The sequence below is a fragment of the Saimiri boliviensis genome, chromosome 3 (genome assembly GCF_048565385.1).
Source record: "Saimiri boliviensis isolate mSaiBol1 chromosome 3, mSaiBol1.pri, whole genome shotgun sequence".
NCBI classification, from domain to species: domain Eukaryota; kingdom Metazoa; phylum Chordata; class Mammalia; order Primates; family Cebidae; genus Saimiri; species Saimiri boliviensis.
Window position 1 is genome coordinate 74,739,388 of NC_133451.1, and position 26,257 is coordinate 74,765,644.

Genomic DNA, 26,257 nt, shown 5'->3' on the forward strand with positions numbered 1-26,257 from the left:
CTACTCTAACAAATGAATGGCAACGTTATATAATATGTAACAATTCCAGTATACAATTTCACTTGACTCTATCTCTGTTGGGATGATGTTGCTATAATTGTAGAAATCACCCTTCATTCAACTAAATGTGTATTTAACCATTTGGAGAGTTTCCTTTTGTGTCCCACCCTGAAAAGTCTTTAAAGAGAAGACTAGAAATATTATTACCTGTCACTTCTTACACCACCTGTTGGTGGGGTCTATTTATCTATGGGATTTCTGGGTATATAAGGATTAATAACTAAGATCAGTAATTCACAGAACATAATTTGACATTCATGATAAGCAGTGTTTAGAGTGGCAGGTAGAGGTAGAGACTAATCATTAAACTTTCTTTGAGTGAGAAGTTCTTCATTTGAATATTATAGGTTTTTTCTGTTTTTAAATCAGTAAAAGAAACTGGTCCTAGAAGTTCCAGTGATCTAAGTGACCATGACTTTGTGCATTTTTTTTGTTGTTGTTTGCTTAAATACATTTAAATTAGTGCATTCTGGCACACCTCATTTGCATGAAATCTGCACCATACTTACTTACTCATTGTAGTAAAGTTATACCCCTTCCCGAGGTAGGGGGTGGGAGTAACTACTCTGAAGATAATTTTCACTGAAATCTAATCAAACTTCATTAAGTGGATTGTGACAAGATTATAAATGATATGAAAAATAACAATCTAGGGGCCGGGCGCGGTGGCTCAAGCCTGTAATCCCAGCACTTTGGGAGGCCGAGGCAGGTAGATCACGAGGTCGAGAGATCGAGACCATCCTGGTCAACAAGGTGAAACCCCGTCTCTACTAAAAATACAAAAATTTAGCTGGGCATGGTGGTGTGTGCCTGTAATCCCAGCTACTCAGGAGGCTGAGGCAGGAGAATTGCTTGAACCCAGGAGGCGGAGGTTGCGGTGAGCCGAGATCGTGCCATTGCACTCCAGCCTGGGTAACAAGAGCAAAACTCCGTCTCCAAAAAAAAAAAAAGAAAAAAGAAAAAAAAAAAGAAAAATAACAATCTAACATTTGTTCAACTTTAAGAAAATGGTTTGGCTATACAAATTTTTGTCATTTTTAAAAGATAGTATATTCTACCTTCATACGGTCCTCACAATTAAAGCATAAAGAATGCAACTGAGTGCTAAGGCAGAACATCTTGTGAGAAGTAACTAATGAATGTAGAGTATATACTAAATATCGAGTGCAGAATTTCATTGAGCCAACAGGTAACAGTCTGTATTTTTCTCTTACACAGGTGAGGTGGATTTTGCAATTACCAGCTGTATTAAATGCACCAAACACAATTTCAAAAATATACCTAAAACCTATAATAAACCTACACTCTACTTCCTCTATGATGAAGGACTCATTCCTCAAAGGAATAATTATACAAAAATGAACAAGCATACACTTCCCTGCAATACCCAGCAGATCCCCTTCTCACAATCAACACAAACTTTAGTGATGATTCAACAAAGAGTGAGGCTCAGCCATCAGTAGGTGTGGAATTATTCCAGTCTCTCAAGGTAGTTGACTCTGGGTTTTCTCTCTTCACTTGGTGTTTTTAACTGGAGTCTAACTGAAAGTTAAATGTTGAATGTCTTCTAAACAACAGACCTTCAAGATTGCCTTTAAGATTGCTTGGCTACATTTTGGGAAAGAGACTTTAAAGCATTTTTTATTATATGATTTCCATCATCTTTCCTGGTTTAGAAAGTTGAGTTCTGTGTGATTCTGCGAGCTGACATTTGGCATGCTTTGTTCTTTGGTGGTAAAAATTATTCAGCAAGTCTTTCTATTGTTTGCTTTCTGAATTCTAATTCTAATATTTTAACTTTGGAAGGCAAGACAAGCTTACTGATTTTTTTAAAGTTTCTGCTTCATATGATGTATTTTAATTTTTATAAATGTTTGTTTGCCTGTATGTTTGTTTTTGTGAAATTCTATTTGTCCAGTTCTTCTTAATCCTTTGGGATAAGTCAGTTATTTAGTAAGAGGCTTCTGTGCCACTTCCTTGCAATAACAAGCAGACACTTCTTTTATTATTTTGTTTAATGAATAAACAACACAGTTTCTCACCACCGTTTCAACTGAAATCTTAAAGGATGCATGTGGGTCTCAGTGATCCAGGCTAAAGTACCTTTGAAAATACTCTATGGAAGATGCTCTTATCCACATGAATAGGAAAAAAAAAAAGTCATAGACATCTATCTTGTTCTCCCAGGTATATATGAGTACTGCTGCAAATGCTGCAATTTCTAGGGGCACTTCAGCCCAGATCCTTTAAATATAACCCAATTCTCATTTCACAGTTATATCAGTAGCTAAGATGACTTGATATCAGGTGATAGGAACTGATATAAAGATCTGTGAACTTCATTCTGATAAATTTTGAACTGCATTTGATTTCTTTATGTGACTTTTATCATTAAAGTTAGAAGGAATTATAAATTTAAAAAAATTTACCTGCAATCCCAGCAATCCCTCTTCACATTTTAATATTTATATATCTAGATTTTCTTTATTTAGTAATCTATCTTTACCCTTAAATTAGGAAGAACTTTCCAAAATGTTGTGTTCTTTCAGACATACTGCTTACAGAACCTGCCTCCACAACTTTGAATGTATAAGCAGAATCTCGAGGTAACCTCTCATAGCCTAAGTAGGCAAGGTTATACTTTTTGGAATAAATCCCTCTTGTTTCCTGTTGACTTTATAAGCGCTTTCTTCCTACATATCATGGACAAAGTAGTTTGGAAGCTGCTTCTTGGATTTATGAGTCATTTAATAAAGTCATCTCCCCCACTCAGGTTTTTCCTATATCAGTAAAGTTTTCAAAAGTAATTGATTCAGCCAAAAGAAGCCACTAGAGAGCTTTAAAAAGGACTCTACATACAAGGAACTCTGTTGAATATCAATAATAGTATTCTAGATTCATGTGTGATTCAACTTCATAACAATACCAGTGTCTGGCACAGGGTAAGCCAGCAGTCGCTCCAGAATGAAAATCAAAACAAAATGAAATAAGTAACAAAAGAAATCCCAAATCTACAGTATCAGTGTTGGTGTTGAAGCCCAATAGGCTATTGACAGCTTTTTAAATTTAAGTCTTTGAATAATGTGAGATACTAATGAAAAATTATTTAATATTGTAGCAATTTTATAAAATAGCCTAGAACATTAGCAATAACCAACATTTTAAGGCACTTAATATGTACCTTACATTAATTATATATGACACTGCCCAAGTGGCAAGCTGCAGAGGAGGATAAATCAAGCTTTGTGTGACTTAGATGCCCTTTGCATCATCCTTACAATGCATGTGGCATTCTGCAGATATTTATATGACTCAAGAGCCCATTTAGTTTCTACTAGGTTAAACTTCCTGACCTCTAGCAAAGCAGGACAATTAGATACTCTAATACGATTCATATTTAGGTCCCACCAAAGATCTGTCCAGAGATGTACTTTTTGTGTGGTTCAAGGCACCAGGAAACCTCTAGATTATGAATCCCAGAATGCAAATCAACTGATATTCAGGTTTTTCATTGAGTACATGAAAATAAATTACAACTGCCTTCTCCTTCCTTAAGGAGAACCTTACCTGGCTCTGAAAACATTGTCAATGGGGTATATGAAATAGAAGAGGATAAAGTGAACTGAAATGAATTAATGGAACTTTATTAAAGCTAATATGCATATAACTAGTTTTAAAAGGTAAAGAAACAATGGAAAATGAGCTCAGCAATATATTAGGAGTTACCCAACTTGGAAAATATGACAGTGATAAAACTACTGCAACACTGAAGAGAGAGAGAGAGCATTTCTAAGGATACCCGATGAGTCTTTGAAACAGAAATCCAGCTGGCTCTAACCTTTTAGAAGATGGCATTTTTTTCTAAAATATGGCTAACAAGCTTATATGACTTATTCTCCATCAAAAATGAACTCTGAAGAGCAACCTGACTCTAAGAATAACTTCTAATATCTAGGATGAGCAACCGCAGTTCTGTTTGCTCAGTAACCTCACAGTGTCATTTCCTTTAGGAGTAGATTTGGCATTTTGATTAAATTTATTTTCTTTCTGCTTTTTTTTTCTTGGTGGTGGTGGTGGGGACAATGGGAATTGACCACAGACTATAGTTGCCAGCACCATTCTAGTACCTGAGGGGTACTTACCACAAGTACCTCTCAGGCTGTCTGAGAAGGGAAATGTCAGCAATTAGGACACAGTGACAAGCGCTGTGATGGGCCACAGGTGCTCAGATTTCATGGCTGCATGGTGAAGGGGAGCAGGGGCAGAGTGGTGGTGGGAAAGAAAGTTTCTTTAGAGATTTTGTAAAGCACATGTGTGGTCCAGGTGAACAAGGGGGTAAGGGTTGCTGTAGGCTAATAAGCTTATGAATGAAGGAACAAAGGTGTGACAAAGCGTCCTCGAGGAACTGGAGATAATTAGGTATGGGATGAGTGTTAAGATGCAGATAGTGAGTGCTGGGAGGTGAGGTCAAAGTCTCTCGTTAGCCAGATACTCTGTACCTTCTGCTATTCACAAGGGGATGAACCAACCATTTATGAATAAGTCCTTTTGCTGTTTTGTGCATGTGTTCCTTCCTGTAACTCAGTGGGGAGTGTGTGTGTGTGTGTGTGTGTGTGTGTGTATGACAATATTCCTGCCTACTAAGTTGTTAGCTCCTTGAGGACAGGGACCACATAAGTCAGGAAACATTTTAGACTGAGCATCATCCTTGAAGTCAGGGCAGTGCAAAAGTGGTACCCTTAAGGGAACATAATACATAAAAGCTGAGACCAGTTAGAAAGCATTTTTCAAGTCAATTGTTGAGTAAAAATGAAAGGAATGTAGACTATATTTTAAATATGTATGGATCACAAAACAATGTTAATTAAAAACTGTTTTCCAAAGGAGACACATGCAGGATTTACAGGAAAACATGGACAGAAGTTAACAATGAGGAGCGTTTGTAGTCACATGACTGGGAAGTCTCACACCGCTTGTGGGTGATGGCAGGTGGATTCACTGAAACGGTAGATAGGATAGTGTGACCGGATTAAGTTAAATAGATGGAAAGACTGATCCAGCTAATTCTTATAAAAAGTGTGTAGGGTATAAATCATAAATAAACAAATTAAGATGATAGTGGAAGATCCTGATCACCTGACGGAAAGTAAATAATTGGTTTGAAACCAAAGCAGCTCCTGAGTCTTAGGAAGGAAAAAATATTAGTATCATGATTAAAATAACGTTTGAGAAAGACCTTTCAGCAATAATTTAAATCTCGTCAAAGAATGGAAATACTGAATTAAAAGGGTGGAAGGTTCTTTTAAAAAAAAAAAAAGATCTTGTTTTTAATATGACCAATTCCATATAAAAAGCTGGACCAGCTATAACAAATAGACCAGAGGCTTTAGGTTCTATCCCTGATTTTCCCTGGGCTACCACTTCTCCTTTCCAGTCTGACAACTAGATTTATTTTTTCTTTTATCTTTTAAACTTATTTTTGTCATTACTTTTTTATGTTATCTGGGGCAAGTCACATTAGCTCTCTGGGTATCATTCTTCAACTGTAACATGAGGAGGTAGGTTCCAGATTGTCACTAATGATGGCTTTCAAATTTAAAATTCTAAAAAAGTTCCATAAAATTAATAAAAATACAATCCTAATTTTTCCTACAGTTAAGAAAACTCCCATTTGTCTTATCCAGGGAAAAACATGGGACCCAGAAAGCCTGAGATGAGCCCCCCAGTGAGACTTAGTTCAGTGTTCATTTTAAAAGCAACACTTTTAAAGAAAGTATGTATTTTTCATATTTTAACATGCCTATTAAATGTCACAGAATCAATGGGATTTTATAATAATAATTAGCAGCATTTTTTTCTTTCCTAGCAGCTCAGAAAATTATGGCGTTATACATTTAAATTCTCTTTTAACTCTCAAGTCCAGTTAAGATCAGAGCATATATAGAAGCAGATCTTTCAAACATCCAATGCAACAGTATTTAGATAAATCAGGAACACAGGTGGAATGAGACAAAGAGTCTCCAAAGTGGTTGTCACAGTTTTATTAACTTTCAGAAAATCCTCATATACTATAAAATAGTCCCTCTATATCTCCTGCTTAAAGTCACTCATAAATAACTAATTTTTCTAAAGAAGATCCAGGGTTCTGTTGGTTGAAGCCTTTTATTTTATTATTGTTCACTGTTGTTATATTTATCATAATTATTATTAATTTAGTTCAATGTTTTTTAAACTGTAGACTGAAGCCTATTTGTGGATTGTATCATCAGCATAGTGGGTCATCACAGCATTTTAATAAATAAAGCAACATATGCTAAAACAGGAAATCTCATCCCATCTGGTAAGAGTATCATTTCTTTCTAGATGTACTTTCTTTTTTTTCTTTTTAGTTCTGGAGTACATGTGCATGATGTGCAGTTTGTTACATAAACATGTGCCACGGTGGTCTGCTGCACATATCAACCCATCATCTAAGTTTTAAGCCCAGCATGCATTTGCTATTTTTCCCAATGCTCTCCTTCCTCCAACCCCACTACACAACAGGCCTCAGTGTGTGTTGTTTTCCTCCCTGTGTCCATGTGTTCTCATTGCTCAGCTCCCACTTATAAGTGAGAACATATCATGTTTGGTTTTTTGTTCCTGTGTTAGTTTGCTGAGGATAATGGCTTCCAGCTTCATCCATGTCCCTCCCTGCGAAGGACATGGTCTCATTCCTTTTTATGGCTGCATAGTATTCCATGGTGTATATTACCACATTTTCTTTATCCAGGTTATCCATAGGCATTTCTGTTGATTCCATGTCTTTGCTATTGTGAATAGTGCTGCAGTGAACATACACATGCATGTATCTTCATAATAGAATGATTTATTTTTCTTTGGGTATATACCCAATAATGAGATTGTTGGGTCAAATGGTATTTTTGGTTCTAGATCTTTGAGGAATCACCACATCATCTTCCACAATGTTTGAACTAATTTACATTTCCACCAGCAGTGTAAACTAATTTACATTCCCACCAATGGGAAAATTCCTATTTCTCCACAACCTTGCCAGCATCTGTTGTTTCTTGACTTTTTAATAATCACTATTCTGACTGGCATGGATATATGTACAAGCATACATTCACATATGGGAGTGCTGGATCATGGTTTAGGTATATTTCTTGTGTGGATTGTGATCAAAAACAATTTTAAAATGCTACTGTAGGCCCAGCCTTGGAGGAGGCTGTGGCTATTAAACAGCTTGAAGCATAAGCAACCATGCAGAAAGATGCTGAATTTGGGGCAATGTCTTTGCAGGAGCACCATGTCCGTAACCAAACCAAAAACATGCTTGGCAAAATAAAGAGGTGCTTTGGATTGCCTTGAACTAGCCACTCATTAAGAAATCTTTGGAGATTCTGTTCCCTTTACAAGCCATCTATATCTCCAGTCTCATTTGACAATCTTTCTACTTGATGGACCCTAACTATCTAATTACTAATAGTAAATTGATAGGAATTTATAATGAAAAATTTCAGTTGATCTCTGATAGTTGGTGAAATATTTATTTCTACTGTAAGAAAATTCCTTGGGAAATTCTACTTTGAAATTTGGACTAGATGTTTAATATCTTTTAGGCAATACATTCACCTAAGGAAGGTATTATTTGAGGAAGCAGACATTGTTAAATACCATTTCTTCCAAATTACTCAGAATGATAAAGAGCTAGGTCCCCTTGCAGGCATATACATTCACTTGGTGTTTCCTATATTGTCTGGAGTTTCTGCTTTCACTTCTATTTCAAGCATCCTTCCTGTACGTCAAAACAGGGGGTTCCTACAAAGGAGGACATGAAACCAGCAGCTGTAATCATGAAAATGAGAAAGTATTTTTTCCTTCCAACCTGTATAGGTGGTGGAGTCTACGTCATAGCTGAAGAATATTCTTCCTATTCCTTAGCTTTATCAAATCAACATTCTAATGTTGACTCTCTTTGAGATTCTATCCAGGAGTAACACCCTGTTGCTTATCTGCAATCTCCTCATGTAACCAAATCATTTCATTTTACAAATGAAGAAACTGAGGTCTAGATAAGCTTGTCACTAGCCCAAGTTCAGAAAGCATGTTACTGGGAGATCTGACATGGTAAAAATGTCCCACGGCAGACTGGTTATGTTACATTAACTTACTGCATTTAGACTCTTTTTCAAGGATGCCTTAAAACCTTGAGAGAAGTATAATACCTGACTCAGGTATTTTAAATCTATTATTTAGTTTCCACATGGAAGTTTCTCCTCTTATTGAAAATCATGCTAGATGGGTACAACTCATAAATCCTAATAAATTTGATAAATGACATAATCTGACTTTAAATTTCTTGCTGTCGTTTCCATGTACTTCAGAAACAGTGGAATAAAACGTATATTTTCTGTCTCAAGATATCTGTGAGGAAGATCAGTGGTGAGTAGGTTTCCCTCTAGCATGGACATTCTGTTACCAAAATTCTCTTTATCCATTTGGATGCTATGAAGTAACACATTATCAATAAATATAAAAACAATACACCTGGTTTAAATATAAGGCTTGAATCACTGCTACTTCAAAAGGAGTCAAATGATTTTATGTATAGGTTGGAGAATACAGAAAATTCAGAAAAGGAGTAGCCTTTTAAAAATCATTATTTTAAAGTGAGAAAAGGAAGACCAAGTTTAAAATAAGCAAGATGAGCAAGAGAGAAAAAACTTTTTGACATCTAACTAAGCAAAACAACCTCAGGTGTCTTTGACTAGTGTTCTCACAGAGGTTTCTGTCAAGAAGAAAGTTTCTGTCTAAATAAATTCTACTTTTCAGTTCGTATCTTTGTAAAATACATCTTGCTAGAAAAATTAATTTATCTTGTATAATTTATACAGCGTGGTTAAAACTGACAAAAGAAAATAAAGTATTAAGTCAAAATTAAAATAATCTGGTAAAAAACAATTATGTTCAAATATCAAATACATAAATTCACAAAATAAGTGGAATGTACAATGCCCAATAAATATACATATTGAAGTACACCCATTCAATATACTATGCAATAATTGAGCTGTTCATGGAGATTATGTCGCAAAGCAAAAATATTTATGATATGTAGAGACGTTACAAACTTGTATACAAAATGTACACCATATACACAAAATGATGAGCTATGTAATTCCGTCTTATTACTCCCATTTAAGAGAAAACCAGCAGTCATTTAAATGGTAGTTTCTGAAAGACCATATATTAATAGTGAATATCTTTGGTAAAATTTTTGAGATCTAAAAAATTTGTATTTTAAAAACTTAGTAAAATAGCCAGGAATTAAAGTTTTTAGAGTAATAATTGTGTTTTGATTTTTTAGAAAATAATCTGCCCTCCCTTTCCGCAGAATATTACTTCCACTGAAGTTTGTGTTCAATAAAGCTCAACAACTGGCTAGGATTTCTTCTATTTAGGTTAAAAGTACTCATTTTTCCTGAATTCACCTGGACATATCTGTTAATGACATCATAGATCAGAATATAAAACATACAAAATAACTATAGGCATCCAAATAATGCCGCGAAGTTCACACAGTGAAACCAACAGACTGACAAATCGGACACACTGAAGTTCAGGTATCTTGCTCACATCCTGATTTAGAACCTATTTCCTGTTACCTTATCCATAATTTTTTGTACACATAGCTACTTGACTTCCAAGCCTTTAGTAGATTAGATCCAACAAGTTGAAAGGGGGTTAAGGAAGGGGTGGAGTAGTTACTGATAGTGTGGCAACAAGGAAAGGAACAGAAACCTATAAAAAGAAAACCTTGAACGTTAATATACAGATTGTGCATAGGGGCAAACAAGTCTACATTCTTCAGTAGGTCCCAGATCATCAATACATAATCGTAGAGAAAAATAACTCATTTTAACAACAGTTAACATTGCATAATAAAGGAAAGGCAAAAATATAACCAGAATATACTTTTTAAGAAGCTGAAAAATGAATTACCTTGCTTAATGCAATTCCACATAAAAAGCTAACAATAAAATTAATATAGTGTTTCAAGGGACAAGTAATCAACTATGTTGAATGACTCAGCCCCAGCTGTTTTAGGATCACTTATTTTTATGGTAATTAAAAAGAAAGCTTTTGCTTACTTTTTGCATCACTTGAGAATATCTGCTTTTTTCTTAGTGTTAGCCCAATATTAGGACTATCATGTTAATATTTCTGCCCAACTGAAACTGTATAGACAGGTCATAATGGTACCAAAAGACAAGAATGGGACTAGCTTGTCCCATCCTTGCTTTCTGTGGATGTTCATCCCAGCATCACCGTAGACTAATACATGTCTTATGCTGGCAGACCAGTACATTCATTGTTCCTGTGCAGCTAGTTCTCTTGTTGCCTGGTAGAACTCGCTGGTGTCCTTTCTATGGCACAGCCAGCTGCTTGCAAAGAGCAGATCAGGGTTAGACAGTTCTAAACCTGGAGAATTGGGTTCCAGTTCCCAGATCTTAGCCCTAAAATTGGGGGATCTAGCATCCGGGTGGTGATAACAACACTGACAAACTGGTGACACAGAACCCCCAAATTCTTTATCATCACAGAATAAATAACGCTCCTTAAAATGAATCATAGGCAAACCCTTAGGTCAAAATCCAGTTGGGTGTATTTTTGACTTGTTCCTTTGAGTGAGGGCTCCTCTTCCTACCCTTGTTCCTCCATTTTGGTCCTCAAGTTTTTCTTGTGTAAAAGTGTCACTTTTGTGATTGTCAGTCCCCTCTTTGCCTTTCTCTCTCAACATTTCCATTTCCCTCATCTTCTAGTCTGGAGGTTGCTCTGCTGAGTCCCCACCTCCCACAGCTCTTTGGCCACAATCCGAGGCTGGTGGGTAGAACACTGTCAGGGACTGTCTGGGTCAGAAGTGGCTGGGCTGCTGCTCAGCTGGAGGGACAGACACAGTGTCCAGCTGCACAGCTAGCGGATAAAGGACCCTTTCAGCACCCTCTCTTCTCCTCACAGGATAAGGGATCACAGGAGCTTCTTTTTCCTTTCTTGCTCTTTACCTGCCTGTCACAGCATCCCATTCCCTAGCCTTCTGCCTCCTAGATGGAACATGGGGACAGAAAGTTAGAGAGACCCAACACTGGCACCTGGAAACTACGCAGAATTTATATCTAAAAGGAAAGAGTCTCATCTAAATCAAAATACTTGCTCTCTTATCAAGTGTCACGTCCCCCTCAGTTCTCACTGAATTTCTCTATGGAGATTTTTATTCCCATTTTTCTTGGAGCCAAGGTTAGCAATCCCTCAGTCACTTGCTGAGGGGGCTACTTTTCTTCAATCGACTGTTTTGTTTTCAGCCCAGTTTCTTGTTTCGGTTTCTGTTTTTCTTTCCCCTTTTCATTCCTCCCTAGCCAGTTGCTCTCTGACCCTGCACTAATTCCACCTCCTACTCTCCTGATTTCTTTCCAGATTGTTCTTCCCTCTGTCCCATTTCACATTCTGGCCTCATGCCCCTCCCACTCTCACCCATTCCTTCCTCATTCTCATTTGTTCCCCTTATTCTTTTGGTAATTTCCCTCCCCACAATCCTTATCTTTTCTGTCCTTCATGCTCTGTTTGTCTTTCTTTCCCTCTTCCGATATAAACTGAATCCAGTGAGAAGGAAAGACTCTTCCTGCTTGTGAAATTGTCCCATTCCATTTTAACAAAAATAAGCACTGCCAATAAAATTGCTTAACACTAAAGAAAAATAAATGTTTGTAGAAAGATAGGGAGCAGGACAAAAAGTACTTATTTGCTATGGTTGAATTTAAAATTTGAAACTGTGAACTAAAAAGGAAACATTGTTTCAATAGTTAATGAGACAAAGTTGGGAAACTCAGTGTTAATATGTCTAGGGTTTATTACCAATTCTGTCCTATTGAGCATTTTAATAAAATATTGGATAATTTATTACTTCTTTATATAATTCTTATTTTTAAAAATTATTAATTTTAATAGCATAAATCCATTGTAAAAAAATTAAAAATAGAAAAAGATATACCATGAAAAGTTATTTTACCCTGTACCCGAATCCCAGGCCACTTACAAATGTAAACACAGCTCATTCATAATAATAATGTGTATATGTATGTTTATATAACACACACATAAATAATAATATGTATTTATAACTATGTTTCTCTACATGTTTATTTTCCCCTTTCTATACAAATGGAAGTATACTATACATATTATAATGCAACTTGCTTCATTCACATAATAATATAGGATGGAATAAACATACATACATATAAATCTACTCACTGTTTTTCACTATTGCATAGCACCCCCACTTTTTTGTAGAGTTGTTATATTAAAATCTAGATTCAGGGGGTTGACGTACAGGTTTCTTACATGGATATAATGCATAATGGTGGGGTTTGGGATTCTAGTGTACCCATCACCCAAACAGTAGACACTGTACCCAATAGGTGATGTTTTTAACCCTCATCACCCTTCCATCATTCCCCCTTTGGAAAACTCTATACTATCAATATACCATAACTCAGCAATTTTAAACATTTTTGGTCTCTGAAAACTTTATACTCTTAAAAATTACTAAAGATTTCAGAGAGTTCTTTTTCTATCTATCCATCTATTTATCCATCTATCTAAATGTCTACGTATCAGAATTTAATCCTGATATATTTAAAGAATATATTTATTATAAGTTAATTTATAAGCCCATTGCATATTCACATAAATATAAATGAATTTATGTGAATGAATTTATAAATGAAATTCATATAAATGAATTTCACTTTTTGGTGAAAATTAAAATTAACATATTTTTCAAAATAAAAAGATTTAGTGAGGAAAAAATGGCATTACTTTATAAAATTTGTAACTCTCTTTAATGTTTGACCTAATTAAAGACAATTGGATTCTCATATTTGCTTCTGCATTAAATCTGTAGCAAGACGATGTTTTAGTTGCAGTAAATCTGGCCTAACACAGATATGGAAGTAGAAAAAGGGAGGAGTTTTTTTTTTTTTTTTTTTTTTTGAGACATAGTCTCACCCAGGATGGAGTGCAGTGGCATGGTCTTGGCTCACTGCAACCTCCACTTCCTGGGTTCAAGGGATTCTCCTGTCTCAGCCTCCTGAATAGCTTCGATTAAGGCATGCCACCACACCCGGCTAAGTTTCGTATTTTCAGTAGAGACAGGGTTTCACTATGTCAGTCAGGGTAGTTTCAAACTTCTGACCTCAAGTGATCTGCCTGCCTCGGCCTCCCAAAGTGCTAGGATTTACAGGGGTGAGCCACCTGCCAGAGGAGTATTTTAATAGGCTTTTCAGATAATTGCAAATGTTCTTCTCCAACTACATTGAAATTCAAAGTGGTAGTTTTTTTTTTTTTTTTTGTATTTTTTTTAGTAGAGACGGGGTTTCACCATGCTGACCAGGATGGTCTCGATCTCTTGACCTCGTGATCCACCCGCCTCGGCCTCCCAAAGTGCTGGGATTACAGGCTTGAGCCACCGTGCCCGGCCCAAAGTGGTAGTTTTTTTTTGTTTGTTTGTTTTCAGAGACAGATCTCACTCTGTCTCCCAGGCTGGAGTGCAGTAGTGTCATCATAGCTCACTGTAGCCTGGAACTCCTGGGCTCAAGCAATCCTTCTGCCTCAAGCTTCCCAAGTAGCTGTGACTACAGGTGCACGCCACCATGCCTGAATAATTTTTCAAAAAACATTTTTAGAGGCAGGTTCTCAGTATGTTAACCAGACTAGTCTTGAACTCAAGTGATCCTCCTTCCTCAGCCTCCCAAAGTGCTGGGATAATAGACATGAACCACCAAGCCAAAGTGGTAGCTTCTTTCTTTTTTTTTTTTTTTTGGTTTCTTTTCTTTTCTTTTCTTTTCTTTTCTTTTCTTTTCTTTTCTTTTCTTTTCTTTTTTTGAGAAGGAGTCTCACTCTTGCCCAGGCTGGAGTGCAGTGGCACGATCTTGGTGCACTACAATCTCCACCTCCCTGGTTCAAGCGTTTCTCCTGCCTCAGCCTCCTGGGTAGTTGGTACAAGGGTGGGCCACCACACCCGGCTATTTTTTGTACTTTTAGTAGAAATGGGGTTTCACCATATTGGCCAGGATGGTCTCAAACTCCTGATCTTGTGGTCCACCCACCTTAGCCTCCCAAACTACTGGGCATGAGCCATGGCGCCTGGCCAGTAGTTTCTTAAAAGTCAGTTGCACTACAGAATTTGAAGTTACCTCAATAAACTTTTCCTACTTTGTTATATTAAAATCTACTGAGCTGTCTTACATTTTGAATCAATCATTTACCTATACATGATTTTGTAGCATCATGCATTAACCATTTATTTCAAATGTTGACATATTTTACTATATCATATTACAAAATTATATACATTGATATCAATACCAATCTTCCTAGAAAGTTATTAAATATTGGGACTTTGTCAAGTTTATAGGGCAGATATATGCTTTTCAAAAAATATTTTGAGAAAACTGGCTCTTCACCTAGGCTAGAGTGCAATGACACAATCTCAGCTCACGGCAACCTTTGACTCCTAAGTTCCAGTGAGTGATTCTCCTGCCTCAGCCTCCTGAGTAGCTGGAACTACAAGTGAATGCCACTATGCCCAGCAAATTTTCGTATTTTTAGTAGAGATAGGGTTTTGCCATGTTGGCCAGGCTGGTCTGGAACTTGTGACCTCAAGTGATCTGCCTGCCTCAGCCTCCCAAAGTGCTGGGACTACAGTGAGCCACTGTACTTGCCTGCTTTTCAAAGTTGCTAATTTTCCTTTGAAAGCTCAAATTGTACCATTGTCAAGAAATACGGTCCACTGCTTTCCTTGAAGTGACAAGTTCACTTCATTTACTTTTGAGAAAGTATCTTTCAAATACTCAGTGCTGTCATTTTGTCTGTCAATCATTTTTTTCAAGTAAAATGTTACTCCACTATGGTTTAACTTCCAACAGAAACAACCGCAGAGTGCTTTTTCTTGAGACAACCCCTGCACTTTGATATGCAGCAAAAATGCTTTTTGCATACTTTCCATTTTGTCACATGGAATATTAAAGCACAAGTATTCAAGAGTAGAGTCAAGATTTAATGAAATTGGTCATTATCTATACTGCTTCATTAAGGATATTCTTAAGTAAAATTGGCCTTTTATTTTTTTCAAATGAAACTGTGGTGGTGAAGAATATGACAACTACTAGGATAGTTGGAGCCACTACCATGATTCATGCTAAGCACTGTAAGTTTTACCCTCCATTGCTTTTGCATTTGCAGTGGAAATGTCAAAACAATGAAAAAGGTGAGGAATGTTTTTGTATTACTAAGAAAATAGCTTTGTTATAGTCAACCCCAGAAGTCTATGGGTCACATTTTAAGAACTGCTACCATTATTTATTTCACCTGTCCCACCTTGTTGAACATAAACTGTTTCTGGTCCTTTGCTGATGCAAATATCTCTACAATAAATATCCCTAAGTCAACATTTCTTGATATTTCATTTTCTTTTTATTTTAAATTATTTTCAAATTCAAGGGTATTAAAAGACACAAAAAAATCTTTTATTTTCTGTCATCTTCTCGTGACTACCAAAGTATCTATTGACAGCAAGTATGATATCCTGTTAAACAGAAAGACCAACCAGCTTATGTTATTAAAATAGCATCCTTTGGTATATGAAGATGTCAGTTGTCCTGCATTTAGAGATTCATGGAATGAGTGGGTTTTATTCCATATAATTCTTCACAGAAAAAAAATAGAGAAATTTGAACAGAACTTTGCTATGATCCTCATCATTCTGGTACTTTTGGAAATTTTCAGACAAAATAGAAAATGGAAGTTATTGATTTAGAATATCTGTTATTTGAGAATAATTGGATTGATACAGAAAACAAATTGGTGATAAAAATCCATTTAGTCATTCACAAATCTTTTCTTAGGAATCTACTATGTTAAGTACATTGTACCTATGCCAGCCATTGCAGAGACAGTAAAACTGCATTAGGGACAGGCCCAGACAGCAAGGAGCTTACCAAGAGTTGAAAAGCTTTTGCCAAGTCAACTGAAAAGATCACATCCACTTCTTTCAGTTTAAGAATCATGGAGAGTAATGCATTAGTCCATTTTGTGTGTCTATATAGGAATATCTGAAGCCACATAATTTATCAAGAGGTTATTTGGTTCAGAGTTCTGCAGAATGTACAAGAAGCACGGCACCAGAATCTGCTTCTGGTGGGGCCTCAGGAAGCTTTTACTCATGGCAGAAAGCAAAGGCAGAGCAAGAGAGATGCCAGGTTCTTTTACATAATCAGTTCTCATGTGAACTAATAAGATGAAAACTCACTTATACCACAAAGGTGGCACCATGCCATTCCTGAGAGATCCACTCCCATTACCCAAACCCCACCAGGCCCCACCTCCAACACTGGGGATCACATTTCAACATGAGATTTGGAGGTGGCAAGCATCCAAACTATATCAAGTAGGTTGAGCTTAGGCAATGCAAATATATAATCTTTTATCTTCCAAATAATTAGGATGACTATAGATTCTTGGGCTTACACCAGCTGCCTTAGCACAATTATTAATAGCAAAGTGGACATGGTAGGGTGCTCCAGTAGTCCCAGACGCTTGGGATGCTGAGGCAGGAGGGTTACTTGAGCCAACAAGTTCAAGCCTTTAGTGAGCTATGATTATGCCACTGCGCTCCAGCCTGGGCAACAGAAGGAGACTCCATCTCTAAAAACAAGAAGTATTATTAGAACCTCCCTTCAATTCTCAAAAGTGTCCCACTTTGGACAATAAACTACACAGTCATGTGCTAATAATAGACTTACAGTTCCTCTCCAAGTCTCATTTTGTCACTCTACTTTTTATATAACCCTGGTAGAAAACTTTGGAAGAAAACTAACATTTACTGAATACCTACTATATACTGCATGTGTGTTCTATGCAAATTTTATTCTATATTTACAACAACCCTATGGGAGTATTATATCCTCATTTTACAGATAAGGACACTGAGACTCAGAAAGTGCAGGAACTTGGCTAAGACTACCAACAAATAAATGTCTAAATTAGGATTTGTCTACTTCTGTCCACTATCAAAATCCATGGTCTTTCCTCAATTTTTCAAAGGTGTTTCATGGAGCTGGCATCAAAATCACCTGGCTTCTTACTTTGAAGACAGATTACAAGGCCTCACTTCAAACCTACTGAACCAGAATGTCTCACAGTAGGGCCTGATATCTGCATTTGCAATAAGCCCATTAGATGATTCTCATGCACTGGAATGCTTGAGGAGCACTTTTTAAAAATTATACTATTTCTAGACCTCAGCCACCAATTATTTCTTCAAACAAAAGATATTTTTTTCTAATATTCAAACATTGGCAGTCTAGTTTGTAGACCAAAAGTAACAGCACAGATCCTACTTGGACGCTCCAGTTTTCTTAAATAATAACCAGGTAGTATATCTGTTGGCAACTTTGTACAATTGATCTCTTCTGGTTATTTAACTAAACATTCATTCTCCTTGTAAACTGTTTCCCTTTCCAAGAGATTTTTCATGGGTCCCTCACAAGGGTAAATGGAAGCTTTTCTCTGAGAAAGCCAATTCTATATGTTTACACTGATGCTTGAGCAATGCCAATTATGGCTATATAGTCTCCCAGCTTTAGCAAAGGACTTTGGATATATTATTTTTCTGATTGTTGAAAAACTATAACAAGAATCAACTTTTCCTGATACTCATTACAGCAGAATCGTTTAACAGCTATTACTGAATTTTTTTGAGACACACTGGGCTCTGTGCCCAGTGAATACATCCAATTCATATATTTTACATTACAGAATAATAAAGATTAACTAAGTCCATGTGATGTGACTTTTACAACACACTCCTGGCTTACAATTTAATAAATTTTGCAAGGCATATTTGTTCAAGCTTGACATGCCCTTGAATCTACAAACAGAATGTTAATGGCTACCTTCTGCAGTCTTTTATCTGTAAGAATATCTAAACTGCTCCACATAATTGAAGTTCTTGGAAAGTGCCCTCTCTACCTGTGTGTTATAATATGCATTTCTAGATTTCATATATAGCTTAGCCTAGGTCATGCTCTGATAGAAGCTTTTGCCTGGGAGGAAAGACTGAAGCAGTACTAAGTCAGGGCCCTTGGAAAAGCCCACTAGACAGCAGGGTAGCATTGTTAGATCAAAACAAATATTGAAGGAGGGTGTGAGAAACTCCAATCAAATCTGGGCTAGACTCAGTGGTCAGAGTAAAAAACGAATCTTAGAGGTGTCAGGAAGTCATCTTGCTTGTCCAGATTTTGAGGTATTTGCCCTCAGTAGCCATGGTAGGATTCTCCAATAAGCCTGGAAGCCCAAGGTGAAAACAGTGAGGAAGTCCTAATTCAATGAAAAATGGTCCCATAGAAACTGGCTGAGAAAGTAATGTAGGGCTGAAACGTTAAAGGGTGTAGGCCTGGTAGGTAGGTCAGGCAGGCAGAATTGCCATGTCACAAAGGTCAGGGGAGGCTGTAGCTCAGGGTTTACATGGGCACAAGGCTTCTGCTCACCTAGCAACGTAGAGGAAACACTGCTTTGAGACCGCACTTGCAAGTGAAAGGAGATGGGGAGCAGCCCTAATGCAAAACCTGTTTGGTTCTCATTGGCCAGTGCTTTTTGGTTCTCTTTGGACTGTGGCTTTGGCTGCTCTAAATTTGGAGATAATACCATCATTAATAGCTGTAAATTCATTGGCATGTTTTAATACAGTCTCACTGGCTAGTGCCTTTGGGTTATCAATGTCCTACTTAGATTCATCATTAAGTATGGTAAATTTTGGAGTCTTTTGTTGAATGCTTTATTGAGGTTGAAAGGGGTATTATATCCAAAGATGACATCCAGAACCATCTGGAAAGGTGGACTTTAGTTTATTGTATGCCAGCTCCAACAGATATTTTGACTTTGAAAGCCTCTAGTTCATCTTCCTATGATAATAAGAATGTACATTTAATTGGTAGAAACTCAAATTGATGCATGTCAAACTACGAGAAGACAACAATCAGAGTCCCTTGAAATAATAGCATGATTTCCTCCCTAGAATTTGTCGTTTATGAGCAAGACATTTATACTAATGGCTTGTGAACAATTTTAATTCCTCAGACGTGCATATTCTATCTTGGCCATACTATATGCAAGACTTCTGAAAACTATTTAAAAGAAGAAAATGTTGTAGTCAGAATTTATGACTAACAGTCTGGAGTAAAATTTGAGAAAAATATAAAGGTGCGGCACTATAGTACTGTAGTAAAGTCATAGAAAGTGATTAACAAGCTTTAGGCCAGAACTTACCTGGCTCTTTCAAGTCTTTAGAACTTCCTTAATAATTTTGCAAAACAGCATCACTGCTTCTTGCTCCATCCTCACATTAATAATTACAGCACTGTACATACAGGAGTGGTACCTGGGAATTTCCACAATAAATTTTGTAGTTCCTTCAGTTGACTTTCAGAAATTGTGGGTTTGAAACTTATCTGTGTTGAGAGTATCATGCTGGATGATATGAGCAAGGGCTCAGCTGAAAGGATGGGATCACCTGGTAGTAACAGCAGTACTGAAGATGTTCCATTACATACTAAAAAAGTGGAGTCATTCTTGGAGAGTTATTTACCTGGACCCCCCCAGTTCTGCTTGAGATGAAAACTTTTAAAACAAATAAAAGTCACATGGATCTTTTTGAGTGTGCTCTTATTCTACTCATTTTGACACACTGTTAAGTACTGCAAGGAACTGTGAGTAGATTGATGTGACCTCTGCTACAGTGAATAGTCACAAGCCTGTCTTCCACAAGAGCCAGAGTCCAGATGTAACAGCAGGGGGGACTATGAAGGCAGTCTTTCCAGCATAACCAGGCAAGAGTAGTAACACTAGAAGGAACTCCTCTAACACCGCTCGGCATGGGTATTTCAGCCAACCCCTGCCTGGGGATCACTAGGACTGCAAAGGTATAAATCAGTGCTTCTTTCTGGATCCCAGCCACTGCTGAAGACATCTAGTATTTCTACTTTTACTAATATACACAGACGGCTTTGAAAAGGGATCCTTCTCACATTTTATAAGATTGCGTTAGGTAAGCAGGAAGGTATCATATAATCTGGGGACACCGTAGTTCACCATTATTACTGCAATCTATCTGATTTCCCATAGGTGTGCCTGCCATTGGTGATGGAGCGTGAGTTTAATCAATGGTGACTTGTTTCAGTGCTGATACACGTTGTTCAAACAAAAATAGTATTTCGTTATAATGATTATTTAAAAACAGCCATTGGACATTCTGGAGTAAACCAACACGCAACTGTGTTGTCTTCTGCATTTAAAGGGAGGGGTATTCAGAAAAGTGGTTATTAATCTTTCTAAGAATATGGGTCTCATACTTGAGTCCTCAGAACACAGATTCATTAGACAGCCAACCCTAAGCAACAAGCAATGATGAAGATGTGGCCAGCTTGTTAAGCAGCCTGGCTTTTCTCCATAGGTGAATTAGTCTGTCTTGTCTTTTGCTGAAAAGATGACATTTCAGTTCAAAAGCGCACCATGCAGGAGGCAAGGAGAGGACTTCCTGCTGCCAGAGAGTACTGTCATGAAAGGTGACCCAAAGTCTCCAGGACTCAAGCAGACCTTGGAGAAGGATCTGAATGTAGACAGGGAAGAGAACCCAGGGCTTACATCTCCAGAGCCTCAGCTTCCAGAGGGTCCCACAGATCTAGTGAGAGCAACGGAGGGGAAGGAACCCTAAAAAAGAGCCTCTGTGTAAAATGTGGATGCTGACACAGCTTGTGCCTGCGTGGTGGAGAGAGAAACTTTGACCCACCATGAGAACAGAGGATACTCAGAATCTGAGAAGGCCCAAAAGAAGCAAACTAGATGCCACCTCTGTTTCCCAAGAATGGCCTCAAGGAGTAGCCACACCTGTGGGCAACAGAGAATCCCAGGAACCAGCTGGGATAAATCCAGTTAATTCCCCAGGCCCTGAGGATGCAGGCAGTCACCGCAATGGCCAAGAAGCCATGGCACTGCCGCCCTTTGCATGTGACGTGTGCAGTAAGACGTTTAAGTACTATGGCAAGCTAGTCATCCATAAGAGATCACACACAGCAGAGACACTTTCCATGTAATCTCTGTGGGAAGTGCTTCATGTAGCCCATAGGCCTCCAGCTTCACCAGTGAACTCACACTGGTGAGAAGCCCTACATGTGTGACGTCTACCAGAAGTGGTTCACCAGGAGATTCTCCTTGAAATGTCACAAGAGGAGGCACACAGGGGAGAAACCATACAAATGTAAGTCTGCAAGAAAGTTTTCACCTACAGGAAGAACCTGAAGGCACACCAGTGCATGTACTTCAGAGAGAAACCCTATAAACACTCCAAGTTTCCAAGAGCCTACAGCTGGCTGAAATCGTTAAGATGCCACCAGAAAACACATCCAGAAACCACTTCCTAGTGATTCCATAATCAGGTCTATGTCTTTTGCAGCAAGAAGAAGTGAATGATGATTTTTCTGCAATGTTATCAGATGACATATGACGGGACAAGGATGTCTGGCACACAGAAGGGGTGCCTTTGATATAAATTCCAAGGATAGTTGAGTAAGTATGTATGCTCCCCAGTGAGTTTTGTTTTCTGTTTCATTATGTCTGTTGTTTTCTTATAGGTTTATGTTGATTTGTGTTGCTGTTCTTTCTATAAACAATCGTCTTATTAGTTTTCAATATTGTATAATGAAAAATTGAGTGTCCTGATTGACATGCTGTTACCCACTGTTTTGCTGTAAAGTACAATTGTCCAAAGAGGGTGTCCAGATTAAATACACAATGTCTGGGTAAATTTGTGTTTTAAATAAATAATTTTTTAGTGGAAAAAAAAAAGTAGCAACATAGACTTGGTCAAGGACTTCTCCCCTAGCTCCACCACCCACCGAGCCTACACACCCAGATGGGAATGCGGTGGTTTGGCAAATTGAATGCGTTCAGAGATTGCTTTAAACAACAAAAACAACAACTTGATATAATTTGCAAAAAAAAAAAAAGAGAGAGAGAGAGACAGATACACAAACATACATATACACACATACATACATAAAAAGCAAGCAAGCAAGCAGCTAGCTGCAAAGTAATCAAAGAGCAAAAAACACTGGAACCTAACTTGCCAATTGCCTCATGTCTAAGTGGAAGTCCAGAACCAGTTGGATCCCACTGAAGCCTGCAGAGTTAACCTCCCATTTAACTCTTTTTTGATCTTAGTGCTTAATGCAGGCCAGCATCTGCTCACACATTAACTGTGGAATACTCCAGATCAAAGGGCCTCTAATTATCTGAGATTTCTTCAGAACTTACATTTCACTAGTTTAACTAGTAAGATAAAAAGATATCTTAGGTATAAGCACCTGAATAAACCTGCTAGATATTCAAAGATGGCAGCACAGAGGAAGATGCCTGTAATAAATACTGTTCACTTGTTTTCTATTTCACTTTAAAAGAATGTAGTAAAACCATTTTTCTTAACTGGCATACATTAAAGGGTTTCGCATGAAAGTTACTAAAGCGTTACAAATGGCTCACTAAGGTACATATGTACATGTACATATTCTCCTAAGGATGTCAAAGCATCTAATAAGATGGGGGAACATTAAATCAAGAAAAGTTTAAAATGGAAGTTCATTTTAGTATTAAGAATATATCATCCTGCACATCATTTGGGTTATAGCCCCAAATATACCTGAAAACCATGTCTTTTCCATGTTTGTGTCTTGGACTCTGCCACAGTGCCTGCCTAGTACATGGTAGATGTTCAATAAATGTTTGTTGAGAGAATTGTAAGAAAATAGTTCAGAGGTCTCATTGCACTTCCTCAGGTGTAAGCAAACTCATTACTTATGGAATGCATGGGGTCAAGCTTGACTGCTGGTGTTTTGGCTGTTATTTTAAGTCATTTTATTATCCATATTTAGCCAATATCTACCTTTAAGTAACAAGGCAATGATATATCTTGCAAAAAATGGTAGGAAAGAATATAAAACAATTTAAATGACTGTTAAGTTTTCTATGTACTGAGTCATATCATAGTTTTATGAGAAACCCTGCCATCATCTAACACATTCTTTAACCTCTGCTTCAACTCTTCTAATAATAGTGAGATACTATCTCACATGGTAACTCATTCCGGTTAGGAGGTAGCTTTGACCATTATATAAAGATCCTCCTCATTTGGAAGTGAATTCTGCCGCTGGTAAATTCAATGCTTTGTTTCTACATGAAAGCCCTCTAACTTCATGAAGATCCTTTAAATATCTGAGAAGTATTATTACGTATCTCTTCCCCCCTACCCGCCTCAAACTGAATATTCTCATCCAAAATAAATATTCGTATTCCCTAAGACATGGTTTGCAGCCTCTCGTCCCTATTTTGGGCATCTTCCAGTCTGCTTTTGCCATTTTTTCTAATGTGAAATACTAAAACCTGAAAAAAATTATTTTGGACATTTTTTTCTATGATCATTGTCTTGTGCATGCTTGATATTAACTAACACTTAAGGATGTTTTTATGGCCGGGCATGGTCGCTCATGCCTGTAATCCCATCACTTTGGGAGGTTGAGGTGAGTGGATCACAAGGTCAAGAGATAAAGACCTTCCTGGCCGACATGGTAAAACCCCATCTCTACTAAATGCATAAAAATTAGCTGGGCATGGTGGCATGCGCCTGTAGTCCAAGCTACTCAGGAGGCTGAGGCAGGAGAATCACTTGAACACGGGAGGCAGAGGTTGCAGTGAGCCAAGATCATGCCACTGCACTCCAGCCAGTCTATGGAGTGAGACTCTGTGTTTAAAAAAAAAAAAAAAAAAGGATGTTTTTATGTCATTACTATTACACAACATCAGCCTATCTTTATTTGTATGTCTACTTTTTGTTTGTTTCTGAGTTTAGAGTTTAAATTTATTTATATTTAAATTTTTTCATCTCAATTTTTTTGCGTATTTCAAGCTATCATTATAGACTACTGAGACTTTTTCAGTCTTGAGTCTGTCATTCATGTGACATACATTGTATTAGCTTATCCTCTCCTAAACCAATGGTGAAATAAATACTAAATAAACTGAAAATCAAGTCCAGGAACTTCTATCTGAATCCTATTTTCAGCTTCTCCAAGGCTCGATGCAGGGGAAATTTACCTGTTCTAAGCGCCTTTGAGCCAGAATTATCTTTGAGCATTTTGATGCCCAGAAATGAGTAAATGCCTTAGGGCTTTTGTTTGCTTTAGGTTAAGCTGGAGAAGTTTCAAATTGTGTAAGAAACTTTTTTTTTTTTTTTTGGCCAACTTGAAGTCCTGTTTTCGAATGGAAGCTTAAGAGACTTTTACCTTTCCTCTCCTTTTCTTCCACAGTGTAGATCTCATTTTATGCTCCTCCCAATCTCTACTTCACCCTGACCACAAAAGACTTTATTCTCTTCTGAAGAGATCATGTTAATCCATCAAGAGGAAACACACTGGAGAGTAGGAAGCCAAAACCACCCGGGTAGAGAGACAGACACAAGCATAGAGTGAGACTGTATTTCACATCTGGAAATTCCCTCATTCCTCTTTTGTTTCTCTACTGTTGGTATTATTTTAACATGAAATGAAGCTAACAATTTGAAGTGTATAAATAGAAGCCCTTAACAAAATGTAGCTCACAGCAAAATGATGGTATAATGAAACCTAGAGATTAGAGTTCTGCTGTAAGTCAACAAGGTGTTATTTTAACAAACTTCCAAGCTCTAAAGATGTACAGCACAGTTTACAGGTGCATGGCACACTCAAAGATCTGCTACCTACAGGCTCTGACTTGCAATCAGAGGCATTTATCTCATTTGGTTCAGGCAAGGCAGTATCATGTGCAGCTGAGATCCTTTAAGAATAGGATTGGAAAACTCATAGCTTGGCCACTCCCTTGCTCTGTGATTTTGGGCAAGTCATTTAATCTATGTGGGCTTGTTTCAACTTTTATAAATCAAGGTGGTGCTGAATTATATCATCCTGAAGTCTCTTTCAGTTTTAACATTATCAATCTTCTAAACATGATTTTGTGCATGAAGTTTATAATGTTTGTGATTATAAAATGATTCATTAAAGAAAAATTAGACAATGAGAAAAATCTTTGTAAAATCAATGATGTTACTATTTTTATTTATTTTTCTAATTCTATTTTTATGCATATTTCTACATACTACTTAAGTACTAGACACATGTATAATGTTTGTTAACCTAGGGCTCCTCCAGCCTGAGTGTAATACCTTACACCAATGTGACCTGATCTTTCCGGCCACTGGATACAACCACAGTCCATTCTAACTAACGAAGAACCTAGGAGTTATGGTTTGACTAAAACAAACAAAACAAAAAAGATGAGTTAGACAACACGATTTAGGAATTTGGAATTGGGATACTGAGAGAGAGATGAAATCAATTGGTAATGAGACTGAGATGAGCAGATGCATGGTATAATAGAAGCTAAGAAAAACATTTTGGACAATAAGCATGCTCAAGTTATGAAGACAGCAAAATTATATTTAAGGGGAAGAGGCTGAAGTGATAGAGAAATACGGAATAGGCATGCAGACAGAAGTCCCGAGAGGAAAATCTAGTAGCCTGAGAGAAGACCTTTGTATTCAGCAATTTTCCAGATTCAGTTTCCAAGAGGTCCATCTGTTGTTGACTCCTATGCTGTGATTCTCATAAGGCTCCTGAAACATACTTAAAAGTCCTTTTCTCTGAGCTGGGTCAATGTCACTGGCAACCAAAAGAGACCTGACTCAATTTAAATTTGACTTGAGATATTTTATTGATGATTATAAACTATTACCCCAAGTTATTACATATGCTTTAGATGCATAGTTTTTAATGGCTAAATAATAATTTATAGTGTGGATACATTGTATAAAGAACATGAATGACAGTGAAGCTGACTACTGTTAATGCTGTTAGAATTATTCCCAAGGTATTAAGAAATCTAAGACCTGCAGTTACCCAAAGGATTCTGGAAAAGCTCCAACATTCTTTCAAGAATCCTTTCACCTGCCAGAAGAGACCACACACACACACACACACACACACACACACACACACACACA

The 26,257-nt window shown here is 37.3% G+C and overlaps 1 protein-coding gene and 1 pseudogene across 4 annotated transcripts in view; one reads left to right on the forward strand and one right to left on the reverse strand.

Moving 5' to 3' along the window:
• Positions 1–26,257, reverse strand: part of RASGEF1B (RasGEF domain family member 1B) — a 623,038-nt gene that overhangs the window by 112,865 nt on the left and 483,916 nt on the right. The gene's annotated exons all lie outside the window — the stretch shown is intronic.
• LOC120363552 (zinc finger and SCAN domain-containing protein 5B-like) lies at positions 20,660–21,593 on the forward strand (annotated as a pseudogene).